The sequence below is a fragment of the Haliaeetus leucocephalus genome, unplaced genomic scaffold, assembly GCF_000737465.1.
Source record: "Haliaeetus leucocephalus isolate CR32 unplaced genomic scaffold, Haliaeetus_leucocephalus-4.0 Scaffold1014, whole genome shotgun sequence".
NCBI lineage: Eukaryota > Metazoa > Chordata > Aves > Accipitriformes > Accipitridae > Haliaeetus > Haliaeetus leucocephalus.
Genome location: NW_010973450.1, coordinates 937,244 through 953,805, shown reverse-complemented (window position 1 = coordinate 953,805; position 16,562 = coordinate 937,244). Strand labels below are relative to the sequence as shown.

Sequence of the window (16,562 nt, the reverse complement as noted above, 5' to 3'; positions counted from 1 at the left end):
AATACTATTTTATTCAAGTAAAGTTAAATGACGAATTCTGATTGAAATGTGGAAAATTATCAAACTTCATTTCAAAATAGCATTTGACACTGCAATTTAACTGAGCAAAAGTCAAACAAAGCTTTCTGAGTTTCTATTTTGTGTGGCCACAGCATCTGAACAGAGAACCCCACTATTTGCTTTCTGATGGTGAGACCCCCCAGCAGCATTTCCAGTGCCCCAGGTACAGCGGACGGTGCTGCTGCTCTCCCACCCACCCACCCCACCCCACGGGTCCCGTGCCTGCGCTGGGCATCTCGGCACACTGGCGGCCGCCGTCAGCCACGCTCCACGCACCCTGCCCCGTTCGGGTGTCCGTGCCGTGCCGTCCTGTGCTTTTGATTGCTTCTTCTGGCAAAGCCTCTCTCTCAACCAGATTCTTTCCCCAAGCAAATCCAAACAGAAGATGTACCTGTTCAGGTCCGCTTCTGCAGCAGAACTACCCTACCGCAGCACAGGCTGTCTTGTCGCTGCATACCCTCCACTTCAAACTTGCGAAGTCAGAGGTGAACGGATCTGCCAAAGGGTTAATTAGAAGCTGGAAGTACCAGAACTGTGCTTCTTACCCCAAAACAGAGCCAGCTCACAGAGGACCTGCTCTAACACCTCTTTTGTGACAGGAAAGACCCCACTGACTTGGGATTAATCAAAGGAGCACTGGGCAAGGTCAGCTCCCCTCCAGGGATGCTACCAGCCCCAAACGTTAACCAAAATCACTGGAAGCTGCAGGCTTTCAGTACCCTGCAGGAGATACTCAATATTTGGCAAGACTTACCGGTATGGTCTCCCTCCTTTGGAAGGGACTATGCTGGCTGTGGGCTAATTTCAGCCGAATTTGATACGGGAAAGCTGTGTTGAAAGATTACCTTATGTTTCAGTCAAATTCTGAAAATTTGTACTCCAAATTTTAAACACCTAAATGGTCATTTCCACCACTAAAAGGCAGATGCGGTCTCAGCTGGGAGGACCAGCGGTTCTCCTGTGAGCAGGCAAACTTGCACAGAGAACAAAGGAGATGCCTGAGCACGCACCAACAGCAAGAGCTAAATGATGCCTCTTGCCTGTTGATACAATTGGTTTAGGGGGAGAGGACCGGTTTCTGGGGAAAATACAGAATGTGAAATTTGCCAGGACTTGAGGTACTCCTTACAAATACGAAAATTATTTTCAGATAAAACATCTCCCTGAAGCCAAGGTCAAGCAGTCAAATGGGAACTGTTCTGTGAATCAATACCAAAGCCCAGGGAAATTATTTCAAATGCATCCACCAACCTCTGCTCTGAGACGCCACTTTGGTTTGAATATGAAAAGCAGAAAGTGAATCTTCACCAAGCGAACACCAAGCCTGGGGGTCTAACAAATCTTTACACGAGTAACAAAGAACGGGTTAGTGGCACTATGGGAAGCAACTGCTATTTTTACATGGAAAAGTGAATAGCTACTTTCTCAGCACTAAAATCTTTTTTCCAAAAGTTTGCAAAGGATAACAATTTTGAATTACCAGTGTGAGAAATTACCTTCAATCTCTTTCAGTAATGTCACACTGAAATCTCTGCTGAGCAACACGCTCTGCTTCTCTGTGCAGTTCTGTAAGAGCTGGCTGGCATTTTTAGTCAAACCAGAGAAAACAAACCCAGCACATTTCGCTTGCTAGGAAAACCCACTAAACTGCACAGCACAGCCATCCATTGCAAATTGCTGAAAGGAGGCACGAAGTGACCTGATTTTCAGGAATGCAAACAGCTCTCTGGTCCCTAACCCCCCCACACACGGGACATTTTACAATACAGTAAACTTTCTTAGATGGAAACATATTGCTTCAACAACATCCAAACCTTTCTACTTAATTACTGCACACACCCAGTACTGCCAAAATAAACGAAGAGCAGTAGCCATGGAGGGGAAGGGAGCGAGATGTCAAGGGACAGTGACGGAGATTCTCTCAGGCATTACAGCAAATAATAGCATTTTTACAGCTGCAGGGACACCTATGCAGGTGCCGCTCGGGCAGAGGTGTGTGACCGCAGAGGACAGGCAGCTGACACCAAGTTCTGCCTTTGGCAACACCGAAAACTTAAAACTTCTGGCCCTTTTCGTACGGTTTGCTTATACAGTAATTGAATTAAGGCCATTCAGCTTACTCATTTAAAAAAAAAAAAAAAAAAAAAAGAGAGACTGAAGTAACACACACACAGCCACACGAGAAAGGCCTATGCGGGAGGCATGGTTCACATTTACCCCTAACTGCACTGGATTTCAAAACCAGTTTAGTCTGATGTCACCACACCACAAAACTTTAAGCCCTGAGATGTGATGTCCACAAGGGCTTCAGCTCTGAGGTACGTGAGGATGCCGGGGCTGATGGACTGCTAACATCCATCACAGCGGGCAAAAACTGGACATTGCGACCCTTAGAGTAATGCCGTGAGGTCCTATGTGCAAAGCCGAGCTGACCCGCTGCACCAGTCAGGGGGTGACTCACACTTTAAGAGCCTTTGGTCAAGGTTGCCACCACCACGGTAGGCACATGGAGAACGAACCGAGCGCTGCCCAGCCTTGCAAACCCCAGCGGTGCCAGCCTGGCTCGCTGCTCCCTGGGGCCAGGCGATGCTGAGACGCTGCTGTGCCACACCGCTCGGGACCTGCTGGTGGCTGCTGCTCAGGGCATCCTCTGCCGCGGGAGGAAGGATGCGCCTTTCGTCCGTGCCCGGCTGCCAAAGGTCCAGCTAACCCCAGCGCCAGGCACGAGAGAGTCCAGCAAGTCAGCACAGGGCAATGAAATGGCACAACGGAGACTGACCTTATGGGGTTGTGTAAAAAGAGACACAAAAGAGAAAAGAAAAACTTCACAGTACATAGAAAGGGAAAAACACTTAAAGCTTCCAGTAATAAGAAACGTCAGGCCAGAGGACGTCCCTCTTCTAGCCAGCATCATTGCTGCGACCAAAAGGACAAAACCACAAATGTACTTCAGTAAAGCAGAAAATACTTTCCCTGTCCAACAAGACTTTAGAAACTAATAAAAGCTGAAGAATTTCTGATCTGAAAAAAACCAAAAAATAATCAGGAAATCTTTAACAATTTTTAAGAAAAAATTCTACCTGTTTTCCACAACAGGGAACTCAGTGAAGCCAATGGCTTCAGCTTTTGACAAGACAGTGATTTCCAGCAAAATGCATCTTTAAAAAACCACCAACAACCCCCCTGCAGTCAACTTGGTCTTCCTAAGACCGATGACAAAAATAAGCGTTGTGAGCAGCGGCTCACAGCCAGGCTGATGCACACGTGCCAGCCGAGCCCTGAGACAGGCACATGTTCCTGCACCGCAACAGCCCCCACGGCACACGGTCCCTCCACCACCTCTGGAGGACACCGGGCATCACCACCGCCCCACCGCCCGGTGGGCACGGGTTGCCGGAGCCCACAGAAATATACCTGCAGTAGCAGGTACACATACCATGACAAAACAGGTATTTAATTTAACTGTATCCCTGGGATGGGCACAAGAAGAATCCAGAGCGAACAGTTGGTCTGCATATCCAACCAAGCCAAGAAGTGTCAGCATCTCATTATTATTTATTGCACTGATGGAGCTGGAGCTGTCAGAAGCTGCTGTAAGCAAAAGTACAGTAAACAAAGCAGTAATTAATGTGCAATCATGCACCAGCACAGGACAAGGCCAGCTGTCCAAGGGTCAGCGTGAAATACAGCTCCTCACCATGTCTCACCACGCTGTCCATGCTGCAATTAGACAACTACAAAGCTTCCTGTAGCTTGACATTACTACACCTAACAAGTTATCAGTGGCAATGAAATTTTGCAAGACTTAATCAGTAGTTCAACAGGAATTAACAAACCCAGCAGCATGCACCTATGAGCAAGGACAACACATGGACCTCAAGCCTAAGAGCATCCACAGATCAGCAAGAGCTCCTGCAACCTCGTGTGCCACCACGCACAGGGCACTGCCACGTCCCACACCTTTCTCCTGATTTCTGTCGGCTGGCAATTAAATACCCCTGTCCCCTTGAAATTTTTCTTTCAAAGCTTAATTCTGTCTTTTTTGAAGTGAAAATCAAAGAACAATCATTAAAAGATAAAGATTAGGCTGACAGAAAACTAGACTTGCGTTTTTCCTTAAATGTGCAAGACAGAAAAAACACTGCTCTTTTGTCTTTTTCCTCCCTATTGCATCACAATTATAATGTAAGTAAAACTGTTTGCTTTGGCCCTTTTTTTTGCACGTGGAGGTGCATGTAAACACGCTACCTGAACTTTACATTCCACCAAATAGTGAAATCTTTCTCCTAGCGTTAGACTGACTACTAGAAATCATAATTAGTTTTATGTAAAGGAACAGTGAACACACTTCAAAAGGAAACAGGGGAAGGGCTGGCTATCTGGCACACAACTCTTGTGGACACTTCACAGGTTAAAAATAAATAAATAAGTTACCCATCTGCCACAGGGTAAGACAGGGGATACTTTCTGTTCCTCTTCACAATTCCTTCTCGTTCTCCTTGCTGGCTACTCGGTGTGGCAGGAAAGGAGGTGTTTGAAGAGTGGAGGATTTGGTGGAAAAGAGAGATCACACATGAAATTTGTCAGGCAGCAGGTACTGAAATGCAAGGGAGATGTGGTATGTCGAGTGTTTAAGAGACCTGGAGGCCAGCTCTACGAAACGTGACAGGAATAGCTGGTGACAGAAAAAGATGCCCCCAGGACAGGTAAGCAAAGCTCCAGAGAACTGTCAAAATCAATGCCAGAACAAACAAAAAAAAAGGCAGGGAATAAAAAAGAAAATAGAAACAATTTACTTTGATAGGTAAGACAAAAGAGCATGAGGAAGAAGCACTGCAGAGAGCACACCAGCACATGGCAAGTGAATGGAAAGGAGAAGAGAGAGTAGAGGAGGACTGAAGAAGAGGAGAACAAAAGGCTTTACAAGGTGAAGAAGAGGACGGGAAAGCCCAGAGGCTCAGGCTCTGCCCACACCACGACAGCAGCACTCGAGGGGGCTGCAGCGGGAGGGAAGGTCGCATCGCTGGTCCCGAGGCACTGAACGTGGATCGCAGGCAGAGCGCAGGCAGAAGTCTCTGTAACAGCTCACTACAGACATGGTACCATGTCTCCTGACGGTGGCTACGGCCACAGCCCAGCCAAATTCCCCATGCTGCCCCATCTTCCTTTAAACTTTCCCCAGGCCAGCACTCATGAAATCCTCTCCGCTCATTAATATCCACTTGTTCCCCCTGTTTCTTACCTTCAAGAGAGAGCAGGCGGCTTCCTCTCGCTCTGGTAAAGATCCAGAAGACACCCATAATTCATGCCGCAGTGTCTGCAATACCAGGAGCTGCAGAGAACGCCGAGTCAGCGCCGGCGGGCAGCCACGGGGCAGCAGCGGGAGCCAAGCCAGGGCAGGCGCTTTGGAGCAGCCCCCTGCCAAACGCTAGCCAAAGCACTCGCACCACCAGGTACGCATGGGCAGCTATTTATATGGTTGCAAATAAACAACGAGGACTTGCAGATGCCTTTTATAGTCAAAAAAGAGGTGTCTTCCTTCCACGCACACCTAACGGCTGCTCAAGTGGCCCTTTGGCCAAACCAGCCGCCTGCACCTGCCCATGCCGCAGACGGCTTGGCAACCAGCACGGCACCCAGCAGTGCTCTTCCCCGGCCACGGAGAGAGCACGTCCAGTGCAAATGATGTATCTGTGCAAGTAAAATAGGGACAACATTAAATCTAAAACACAGGCTCCAATACAAGCACTTAGGGCGCACTTAAAGCCTTGCCTGCTCTTGTAGGAGAAAACCTCCAGAAGCATATAGGGAAAAAGCCTACAGAAGTGAGGAGTGCTTTGTTATATGGTCATTGCTCATCACCACAAAACCCGTGGAGCCTAACTGGGAATAGGTACTGTTCCATATGATTAGTAATTGACAGAATTCAGCACATCCAAATTAAAACAATTAAAATTAATACTTTCTACAGTGGTGTAGTGCTGTCAGAAAGGAAAAAAAAAGGGGGGGAGATGCTCTCCACCGTGCAGCCGGGCCTGCTGTAGTCTGTGGGTGATGAGTGTTTTAATTCTACATAAAAGAAACTATTTTCCATTCTGTGTTATTTTTCATGCCCAATTTCTGCTGGGCACTACTCATTTTCTACCAGCTTTATCCCTATTAACTTTCAGAAAATGTTTCTCTGAAGGAAGGCAAAATTTTAAACTTGTCCGAAGAGAACGTATCACTGCAGCATCCTGCAGCAGAGCTGGAGAGCAGGCAGGGGAGGTTGCAGTCAGCTGCACCAACTTTGCAAAACAAGTTCTTTTCCTTCCATTTAACTGTGCCAGCAGCCTTTCAAATACTACTAGTTAAAGATTTAGGTATAAATTCCAGGTTTTTTTATAAATCAGCTGATTTTCAGAAAGGCCGAGTGCTTTGTATCCCTCACAGTTTGTTGAAATGCCAGTGTAATTAACGGTACCCCGGGCACAAACACCACCAGAACTGGCAGCGGCTCTGGCACAACGAGCCTGTCTTGCTGCCGGACCTCCGGACCTGGCACTCGGATGCCTGCTCCTCTGAGACACAGCCGCATCCCCTGGTAGCCAGCGGCCCCTCCTGGGGCACCGACGCCCCCCCACGTCCCACTGGCCCCCATCCCGCCTTCTGAGAAACAGGGGAAACGCCTCAAGTTGTTCCTAAATGCTCAGGATGTCTGAGTAAGCCCTCGGTGGCAGAACAAGGCGAGGCCCTGAGTCAGTTACGCAGGGCCACCCCTAATACACAAAAATAACTTGTTTATTCCTCCTCATGTGTTATTTTTACACCGGCAGCTCTGGGTATCCGTGGCGGTTTGCTGCCGCTGGTCCCGGCAAAGGCACGCAGCGGGGGCCGGGCGCGTGACCCCCGCAGGACGCGGGATCGAGGACATCCCTCTCCAGCCCGGCCATCCCACCTCGGTGCAGAGGGCTGCCCTGCGGGGCTGGGAGAGGTCCTCATACCCAGGGGGGTCTACGAGAAACACCTTCAGCCACTAGCCACTGCCCACCCTGCCAGCTGTGCCGGGTACCCAAGCAGAGCCATCCTCCACCTGGCACCAGCCAGTGCCTCCACGCTGCCCTTGGAGCTCCAGAAGGAAAGACTTCGCCCGAGCTGCTGCTGCCGGAGAAGAAACGTTTCATTTCCAATCGTCTGGAGGAAAGCCCTTCTGAATCAAAACGTGACCACAGTTTCCAGTGAGGCAGAAACAATTCCTTCATACACACGAGCAGCATTGACCAGCTCAGGATAGCTGAGGACAACTCACTGATGCCCACCCTGGCTGCACCCATACTGTTGCTTAAAGGAAGAACCAAAGTGCAACTTCCCCTTCTGCAGACCGAACGTTGGTTCACAGTGCATTCTTGGAATAACCAGTTAAAGCTCTTCTGGGGTTGATGTCTCTCTATAAATACTGGTTTTGGTGGATACATGTCCAACTGAGCAAATGCGAACATCCGTAAGGGCTGCTAATAGCAAAGCGTGGCTGGTGAAAGTTATGTGGGAACACAACGGAGCCAGAGCGGGACTGCGGCAGAGGAAGCTGCTGGCAAGTAAATATTGCTCAACACAACACCAGTATTGGGGAAAAACTGACGGAGTGGAATAACAGGAAGCTTAGTCACTTCTGGACAAAAAAAGCAAAGCCTATGAGAGAGGGGCGGGAGGGGAGCTGAGCGTCAGGCTGGAGCGGCTGGGCTGGGAGGGCCCGGAGAGCGGAGCTCAGCTCGCAGGACAGGCAGGCGCGGGCAGCGGACACACTCTGCCGCAGGCGCCGGACCAGCCGGAGGAGGAGGGCTGTCCTGCCTGGGTGTCCCCGCAGGGTGCCGGGCAGCCCCGCTACAGCAAACCCTTCGCAAATACAGCAGGATCTGCTGCACGGGCTCCTCTCATCCCCAGGCGCCTCCAGCTCATGACTTGTGCTAATGACTGAAGTTAAACTCTGACCTAGTTAAACCACATCCCTGGCTTTTCCTCCGCCTTCCTAAGCGTGGAGAGCACGGCGACTGCTCAGCTTGGGGGCACATAAGAAAATAGTAGGGGAGGCCAAAGAGGGCTGAAATACAGCAGTTAGAATTTAAGGATATATTTAATTTTGAACAATCACCATTATCATTCAAACGTACTGCAGAAGAGCTTCAGGAGGTGAGTCAAGTAGGACCGATGCAGGACAGGACACCCGCCACCTTTCGCAGTGATCGCTTGCTCCCATTAGGAACCGCCACAGAAACAGCGCTGGAGATGACCAGTGGCTGCGTGGGACTGTGTGAACCACAGCCGAGGAAAGGACCCAGGCGGGCAGACCACGGGCCATCTCACACCAAAGGGTAACGCTGGAGCACATTTTGCTGGTGCATAGAACTAGCACATTTCTCCAAGCAATGGCTCTCAAGCAATACGGTATTCAGACTGTAAGGGTACTTTGCAGAAGCCTCAGAAGTGGGGAGAAAAGTTGAAAAGAAGATTAGATTTCCCTGATGGCAATCTTCCACATTGAAAAGTACTCGTTACCCTTAAAATACGGTCTGCACTGCTCACTGATGGAGGGATAATGGCACTGGATGTTAGTAAAGGGACTATACTAGAAAAACACAAATCCAAAATTTTACTACAACATCTGGAGGGGCATGCATAGCAAGAGAGAAAGACAAATTTAAAATAACTAGAGGCTAGATAAAGAAAACAACCAAACCATGCCAAACCGAAGACAAGCTTGATTAATAAAGTTTTTTACTGCTTAGGCAAATGAGGGAAAGAAAAGGATGTAACGAACAAACCATTCAGCAGCAGAGAAATAAAAAAAACTTAACCAAGTTTATGGTTTAAAAATCACTACAGTGAAGGTCTGTCTGTAAGTAATTCAGATTTCAGTGGCAAAAAAAGAGGACCAGTTGATATATTTGATATCAGGAGGTGAAGGGAGAGTTAAAAGTCTTTAACAAAGAACAAATTTAAGCAAGCAAGGGTAGCAAAGGAAAAGTGTCATGAGCAAATAAAGGCTGATACATCGGGTTTGTTTTACCTAGCAAGTGTGTGCTAAGGCACAATAAAAGCTTCCTAACCAAATAAACAACTGCATGGCTCCGGAGGAGGTCAACCAATGCCACAAGTAAAGTTTTGATTAATTTTTAATTTGTGGTGTCCAGCTGCGGCTTGCCTTCACCACGCAATAACAAAACAACACCGGAGGTATGGGCTCAGTCCGGTGTCCAGCCACCGTGCCCTCAGGTCAGCATCCAGCTCTGCCACCGACACGCTGTGACATGATCCAATAACCATTAACACTGGGACACAGAAACGCTAATGAAAATTGAAAGTTTCAACCCATACCGATATAGAATATATTGCTTAGAGAACTCTGTACTGCAAAGCCTGAAACAGAGGGGAACAGCAGGACGCTGCTGACCTGGCAGCAAAGCTGGACTCAACAGGCCCTGTATCAGTCACAGATTTTTTTTTTCATACAGCTTAGGAATAATTTCCTGCACTAAGTGCTTTCCAGGCCTCATAACACTGATATTGTAGATCAATATTTTACAAAAACAAAGCTGCGGGACGGATGTATGCACTAATTAAGCCATATCTAACAAGCAGCGCTGCTGTAATCACACACTTTGTATCCCTTTTAGCTTTTACACCAGAGGTTTGGCCTTGCTCACTTTCTACATAAAACAATACGACAATAAAACGACAGAACAAAAGATCCATTGTAAGTCACAGTGTGCAAATAAAGATAGTATCTATGCTGTCCATACCAGTGCAGTGCAAATATAATTAAGGCTACAAGAAAACATCACTTGCTCTCAGGAGCTCTCTATTAAAGCCCCTGTATAGGCTTTACTTTTAAAAATGCAACTCCTTGTTACAGCAAATACATACATACCTAGCATAGATCCGTGCTGTTAGAACAAGTCCGACAGTTCTCGCACTGGAGGAGCTGGGACTCCGTACGGCCCCAGACAAAGCTGGTAACACACAGACCACACACCGCAGCACTGCTGCGGAGCAGGCTGGGAGCTCTCGGCGCAGTGGGGGACGGTGCCTCTCCGTCCCCCTCAGCTGCCGGCACATCCCCGCATCCCTGACCCGTTCCTGAGGGGAGGCTGCTCGCTGGCATTGGCACCTGCCAGCAGCCCCGGCACGATTTTGAGATACACGTGTTGTTCTCGTTGGAAAGGACCCAGGTAAAAGCCCATGTGTGCTCAGAAACGTGGCTGCAGGGTGAATATTCAGTATCAAAGCCTTGAAAAGCTGAACTCTGTCGAAGTCACGTACTGGGGCGATAAAAGGCAACGATAGCTCAGAAAAGCTTATGAAATATGTGACAATGACATTAGAAGAGCAGAAAGTACATATGAACAGCAGAAACTGTTTTTCAGCATCTGTAAGGTCTGACAGAGCATCTGGGCTCTGAAAGAATAAAGAAGTGAAGACTAATCTGCCCTTACAATTTTGCTTGAGTTGCTGAACCGAGGAGGTCAGTGGACAAGAATTAGTGGGAAACACAGATGGCAGGATTTATTTTTCTAAAGTTAAATAATCACGAAATATGCCAAAATACTGCCTTGTGGTCAGAATTCCCTTTGTTTATTTTAACATGGGCACTGACAATTGAAATGTCCTGTCACAAAAACAAACTGTGTAGACAGAAGCAGCAGCTTTCCTCTGCATGGAAGTTCAGTTCCCAGGTCCCTTCAGTGCCCGGGCTGCAGCAGTGGGCTGGCACCAGGGCCGGGCTGGGGGTCCCACCTACCAGGAGGAAGGTACAAAAACCCGAATGCCATGGTAAAAAGGGTGGGGAGGACGACGAGTATTTGTTTTACAGAAGCAATCTTTCTGTAGGAAGTGGCATTTGTACTAATGGCAGTTTAAGTTCGTTATAAGACATTCAACAGTTCCACTACCTTTCCCACATACACTGAGAAAAGGAAAATACAACCTCTGCAGATATTATCTGTAGTGTGCATGAGCTCAAAAACATGCCTATGACCTGAAGACTTGAATGCTCTCGCTTGAAGTGTTCAGCCACATAGCTGGTGGGAAATTAAAAATTTTCCATGTGTGGGAGCCAACTGAACTGATGAAACAAAAAGTAACATTCAGAAGGAAGACCAGCGTACCATGATCTCATTTGAGAAGCACTTTTTCCCTAAGTTCAGCATGTGTGAGGCAGAATCAAAGTCACAGAGATGAGAGCATCGGCCTCGGGGCTGGGCTGGAGAGCTGCGTTACAGGTGTTTGCACTTCAAGAACCTAAATTCTCCTTTAATATATTTCACACAGATCTATGAGGGAGGAAACAACTCATTTCTGAGTATTAAAAGGCAATAAAAACACCATTAAATTCCCCTCTTTTCCCCAACCTTTTTTTTTTTTTTAAGTGAGACCAGATTGACCCTAGAAGTAGTAAACCAAGCAAGAAGTGGCAAGAAAACAGCAGATGAGAACTTTCTACACTATAACCTCCCTACAATAAAACAAGTTCAAGCTGAAAGCTTTGCCCACCACTGCTGCCAAGCCCTAAAAGCCCCAGCAAAGTATTTCATGGGATCCAGAGATGTGCTGCTCCCGGTGCTGTCCCCTTCGCTGCCCCAGCATGCACATCCCGCTCCACCGCGGCACCTCCAAGGTTGGAAGGACAAGACGTGGATTCACTGGCCCACACCTCTCTCCTCTTCCTCCAAACGGACGAAGCCTCCTCTTAATGTCAGGCTTCTCAGCAGTGCTGGTAAAATTAATTTTCCCACTCCAAGAATGAGGGCTGGAGTCTGTCCGCTCCTGTCACAGTAACAGGAGGAAGATGGAGAAGAGGAGGGAGAAGGAGAGATGGGACCAGAAGCCAAGGCAAAAAGAAAGGAGGAAAAAGGCTGGAGGGAGAACTGGCATTGCTGCCCATGGTTGCTCCCACTGCTGTTCCAGGCTGTGCCACACCATTCACCACCCTCCTCCTCCTTCTCCCCCTCGGGCTTCACAGTAATGACAGCGAGATCAGAGAGAAAGGAGGACCCTAACTGCTGATGCCTTCATGCACTCCTGGACTTGGCCCTAACAACAGTATCCGAACTTGTATTAGGCAGGCCCTTAAAAAGAATTCCCTGTCCTCCACCAAGTGCTCAGCACTGTTTTTGCCTGGAAATACAGGTCCCAGCTTCCAGCAGGTAAAGCACCTCCCAACCATCAGAGCACTTGAAGTGATATAGCAATACCACCGCCACTGGAAATCCCCGCCTTTCTCAGCTCCCGAGGGCTGACATTTTTAAAACCAAGTTAAGGAGCAGAAGCTGAACTGAGTAATTTGTCAGGTGATCAAAACAGAACTTAAGTAGTCACATAGTTACATTTAACTGCTTGTCTTTTAAATAGAACAGAGAGAAAAGAATGAAGCAACTATGGATGGTGCTGGACAAGTGACCTTTTGCTGTACTCCAGACAACAATAAAGTCCAGCAATGCTTTCCAAATTTTAAACATTAAATATGGGTGTATTTTTAGCAACTGCAATTTTCAATTTGTATAAGCACAAAGCAAAGTTTCTTAATTCACAAAAGGCCTTTCCAGCTGCTGAAGGCTCCTTTTTACACACAAAATCAAAGTCAAAACACAAAACACAGTAGCCTGAAAAAAACTTGGAGGAGCCACCTGGCACCAGTTGCTGCAATTGCTGGAATAATCTATAGAAAGACCAAGAATTCAAGAGACATGGGACAAAATTGCTGGTGTCTAACGATGCCGCTCCAGTGATCCATGGCCACTTTATCTCCTTGCTACAGGCAGGGTCAAAGAGTGTATCATGATGATAACACCTCTCTGTCATCCCAAACTGCCAACCTCCCTCCCCAAGGGAAATCCCCATTTACCGTCCCCAGCGAGAGTGCCAGTATGTGCCCGCCTGCTAAATTTTAGCAGAAACAGCCTACAGCGTCACTCTGCCAGCTCACACCGTGAGGTGGCTGCTGGGTGTCAGAAAGATGTCACTGTCGCACCTTCCGAAACACTCTCCGGTCTCAAGCAATGTATACGGGGAACGAAATCAGGAAAATATTGCTTTTCAAAAAGTATTAAAACCAAACCACCAATGTACTGCAAAAATACATGCAGCAGTAATACCTGTCCATATGCACAAACCAAGGAAACCCACCACAACCAACGGTAACTTTACCAGAACACATACACACAGAGACAGAAAAAAGTCAGACAGGAAAGGGACGTTTCAGCTCCAGAGCCCTTCTGGAATCAGCGGTAGAGAAAGTGTAAAACCGAGAAAGTAATTTTGACAGTGTAATTTACATCATAAAGTTTCATTTTTAAAAACTGTCATGTGAAATAAAATAGATTAATGCCAAGCTCAGCTACTTTTCAAAATAGCGCAGTTAATAAGGGAGAAGAACATAGAGAGAAATCAAAATCAAATTACTTTCAGGGTCTTTTTTTCCCCCCCCTGTGAATAACAGCGGGTACATGAGACAGACTGCAAGGTGAGACTGGCCTTAGGGCAGGGAGATCAAAAAGTCGGTTTGAGTACTACCCTGATTTACCTGGAGTGCAGGGGGCTCGCTACCTCTGCGTTTTCCACCCATAACATAGTTGTCAGTTCTGTGCTATTTCAGCAGACTTGTCTGTTGGTCCAGCAGACCTCCAGCACCAAACAGCCACCCAGTGGGAGAGCTGTACTGGGGTGCTGACCTGAGCACCCGGCGTCACCCCCAGCAGAGTTTGACTCTGAATTACAGCGGGCTGCCCTCGCCGCCGGGACATGACTCGCACTCCCGGAGCACCCGGACATGCCGTGCGGCTGCAGACCACCGCGGGCCCATCCTGCTCACCATGCGCAGTGACTGCGTCAGCAGCTCTGGAGGGGAAGCGCAAGGGAATGCGGCAGTGTGCTGCACCTACCCCAGACGTGCAGGGCTGGAGTGGGTAAAAACTCTTCTCCCCATCAGCTTTCCACCAGCAAATGCCGCAGACACAGGAATGAGACTGTCTTGGGGACCTGCCGATCCTGCCAAAATCTCTGCTGAGCTGCCGGCAAGCCGCGCTCATCAAGCCCAGTCCCAGCCTGTCGGAGACACTGCCTTTTCCCCAGCCTCAACTCAAAGAAGCAGGGGATGTCTTTCAGTGGGGGGTGAAAGGAAAACACTGACTAAGCCTTAGCTTTTGTGAATCTCTTCCTTCTCCTAAAATGTTATGTTTCAAATACTTTGCCGTAAAAGTTTTATTTACAGCTTTTGCCAATCTAAAGACAGGTGGTTTAGAAAAAATAATTAAATAGTTCATCTGTTGCATTTCCTCTACTTTACAAAGTCTTTAAGCTTTACCACTGAAAAAAACCATAGAGTCACCGGGTGTCTAACCCTACTCAGGCCACTTGGTGTTTTCCTCTTGTCTTTAGAGGGAACAAAACTCCATCCTTACCCCAAAGCCCCGCTTCTGTTAAACATAACAAGAGCACTTCCCCTGCCTTTCACCCACGTGTTCTGGGGGGAGTTCTCTTTTGGTTTCCTGCATGCTCGTCAACTGACACCGAAAAGAAAGCAAATACAAAAGAGTTTTTAAAAACAGCCCGACTGAAAAACCTATACATGATATAGATGGATATAAGGCCAGAGAAAGCAATGTGCTGTGATTAGTAAATCATATAACAGTTGGAATACTTCTTGCTTTCTACATTATGCTAATGTACAACACAGGTATTACAAATAACTATTGCTGACGTGTGTGCACACATGCACCCGCTCCCAAGTACCACAAGCCTGTCTGCTCACTGCTAATTAATGAATGACAACGCCTCTCCGTGCTTGGGTGCCAAACGCTTTCATCAGAATCCAAACGCATCGCTGGAACCTCAGAGCAATTATGATAACAGATCTACTTATATTTCATGATCCTTTCAAGTACATTTGAAGCAGCGCTTGCCTGGATATAAAGCCAGTCAGCTTGCACACAAATTATAAGAGAGCCATGCTGTGTATGCAGGGCTGGGAGGCACCTCGCAGCTCAGCCCCAGTGGCACTGGGAGCACTGGGGCATGCGTGGCCGCCCTGGGGAAATGGAAACCGAGCATCTCCTGAGAGCTGTGCTAGCTCCCCACACCTCGCATCCTGCAACAGTGATCAGCCCCGACAAACCCCAAAGCAACACAGCTCTAAAAATTTACACCTCCTGTCCCTCACCTGACTTCAGTGAACCTTGCTTTGTGTTATTTTCTGTCATTAATCTGTGATGTTCACATACATACAGACATATATACAATATATAGTATATACTGAGCTATATAATATATAGTACATACTGAGCATATATATACACGTAGTATACAATGTGTATATACACATGTATGTAGAGCACAGAGTAAAACACTTAGCTGAAAGCCTTACAACAAGTAACTTCAAACTTCCACTGTAGCCACTTTTTCAGTGTCTAACCACTTAGATACTTACACATCTAAAATCACCAGAAACATCTAAACAATAAACGTGTGACAAACACAGTGTGAAAATATTTTCATGTTACAGACATTAGAAGTATCTTCAGCTAATGGCCTGAAATGTTAAGAGGCAGCCTCAGCTTAAGTCAAATGTTAAAAATTTCCAACAAGGCAAAATTAGGTGCACTTTCCTCCCTATTCAAAAAAAATCCATCAACAAGTATTAGTTTCCTCTTCAGATATATTTAAAATGACACCAGTAGCCACGCTTGGAACTAGGTACAGAAAACTGTCTTGCAAAGAGCTGGCAGAAACTGAGAACGAACGCATTTTCTCAAGGAATTTAAGAGCCTTTCTGCATGCTACATCCAACCGATGCACTGCCCCGAAGAGTTTAGTTCTCGCTGCCTCCTGCATTTTATACTTTCTTTCTCTTCCCCTTCTGTCTGCTCACGCTTTTAAAACCGAGTCCTTTCTCCGTCGGTATCTCTCAGGTGGCGTAACAGCATCCGACCTCCTTCAAGCTCATGCCTTTTTCCTGTCTTCCGTCTCTCCTTTTAACATCTGTCTGTCTTCTGCTTTGTCTTCTTTTCTAGTTAGAGACTTAATCATCTCCTTACACGTACTATTTCTGTAAACTGGAGAACGCCTGTGGTCATCGCCTCCTCTTCCCCTCTGACTGCTTTCATCTGTTCCTTCCCTCTGAAGATCTCCATCTCTGCGCGCACGGATCAGGCCCTCTCGCCGAGGGCCCGAGCCCCGTCACCTGCGAGCGCCTTCCCCGGGACGCGGCTCGGCCCCGCGGCGAGGCGGGCCGGCTGAGCCTGCCCAGCACGGCCCGTTCTCCGCTCAGGGCCTCAACCGCGGCGCGGCGGCCGAGAGGAGCCCGGCAGCACCGGGACCGCTCTCCTGTGCGGACCACGGCCCGCAGGCAGCCGCCCTGTGCCACGCTCGCCAGACGGGGGTGAAGCTAAGGGCGCCATGATCGACCCCGGCGCAGGGGTAGGCCACCCCGGAGGAGGCGGCGCTCCCCCGGCCGCGCCGGTGCCTGCCTGCGG

General features: G+C 47.9%; 1 protein-coding gene across 8 annotated transcripts in view; it reads right to left on the bottom strand.

Moving 5' to 3' along the window:
* MBNL1 (muscleblind-like splicing regulator 1) overlaps positions 1-16,562 on the bottom strand; it is a 109,970-nt gene that overhangs the window by 50,054 nt on the left and 43,354 nt on the right. Inside the window, exons 1-2 of one of the 8 annotated variants that reach the window (XM_010584914.1) lie at positions 5,303-5,383; positions 4,498-4,566 (exon numbers count right to left, since the gene is read on the bottom strand). The exons of the other annotated variants lie outside the window; for them this stretch is intronic. The gene's annotated coding sequence lies outside the window, so the exon portion shown is untranslated. Of the gene's footprint in view, positions 1-4,497; positions 4,567-5,302; positions 5,384-16,562 lie in introns of those variants that run through there. 8 annotated transcript variants of the gene reach the window in all.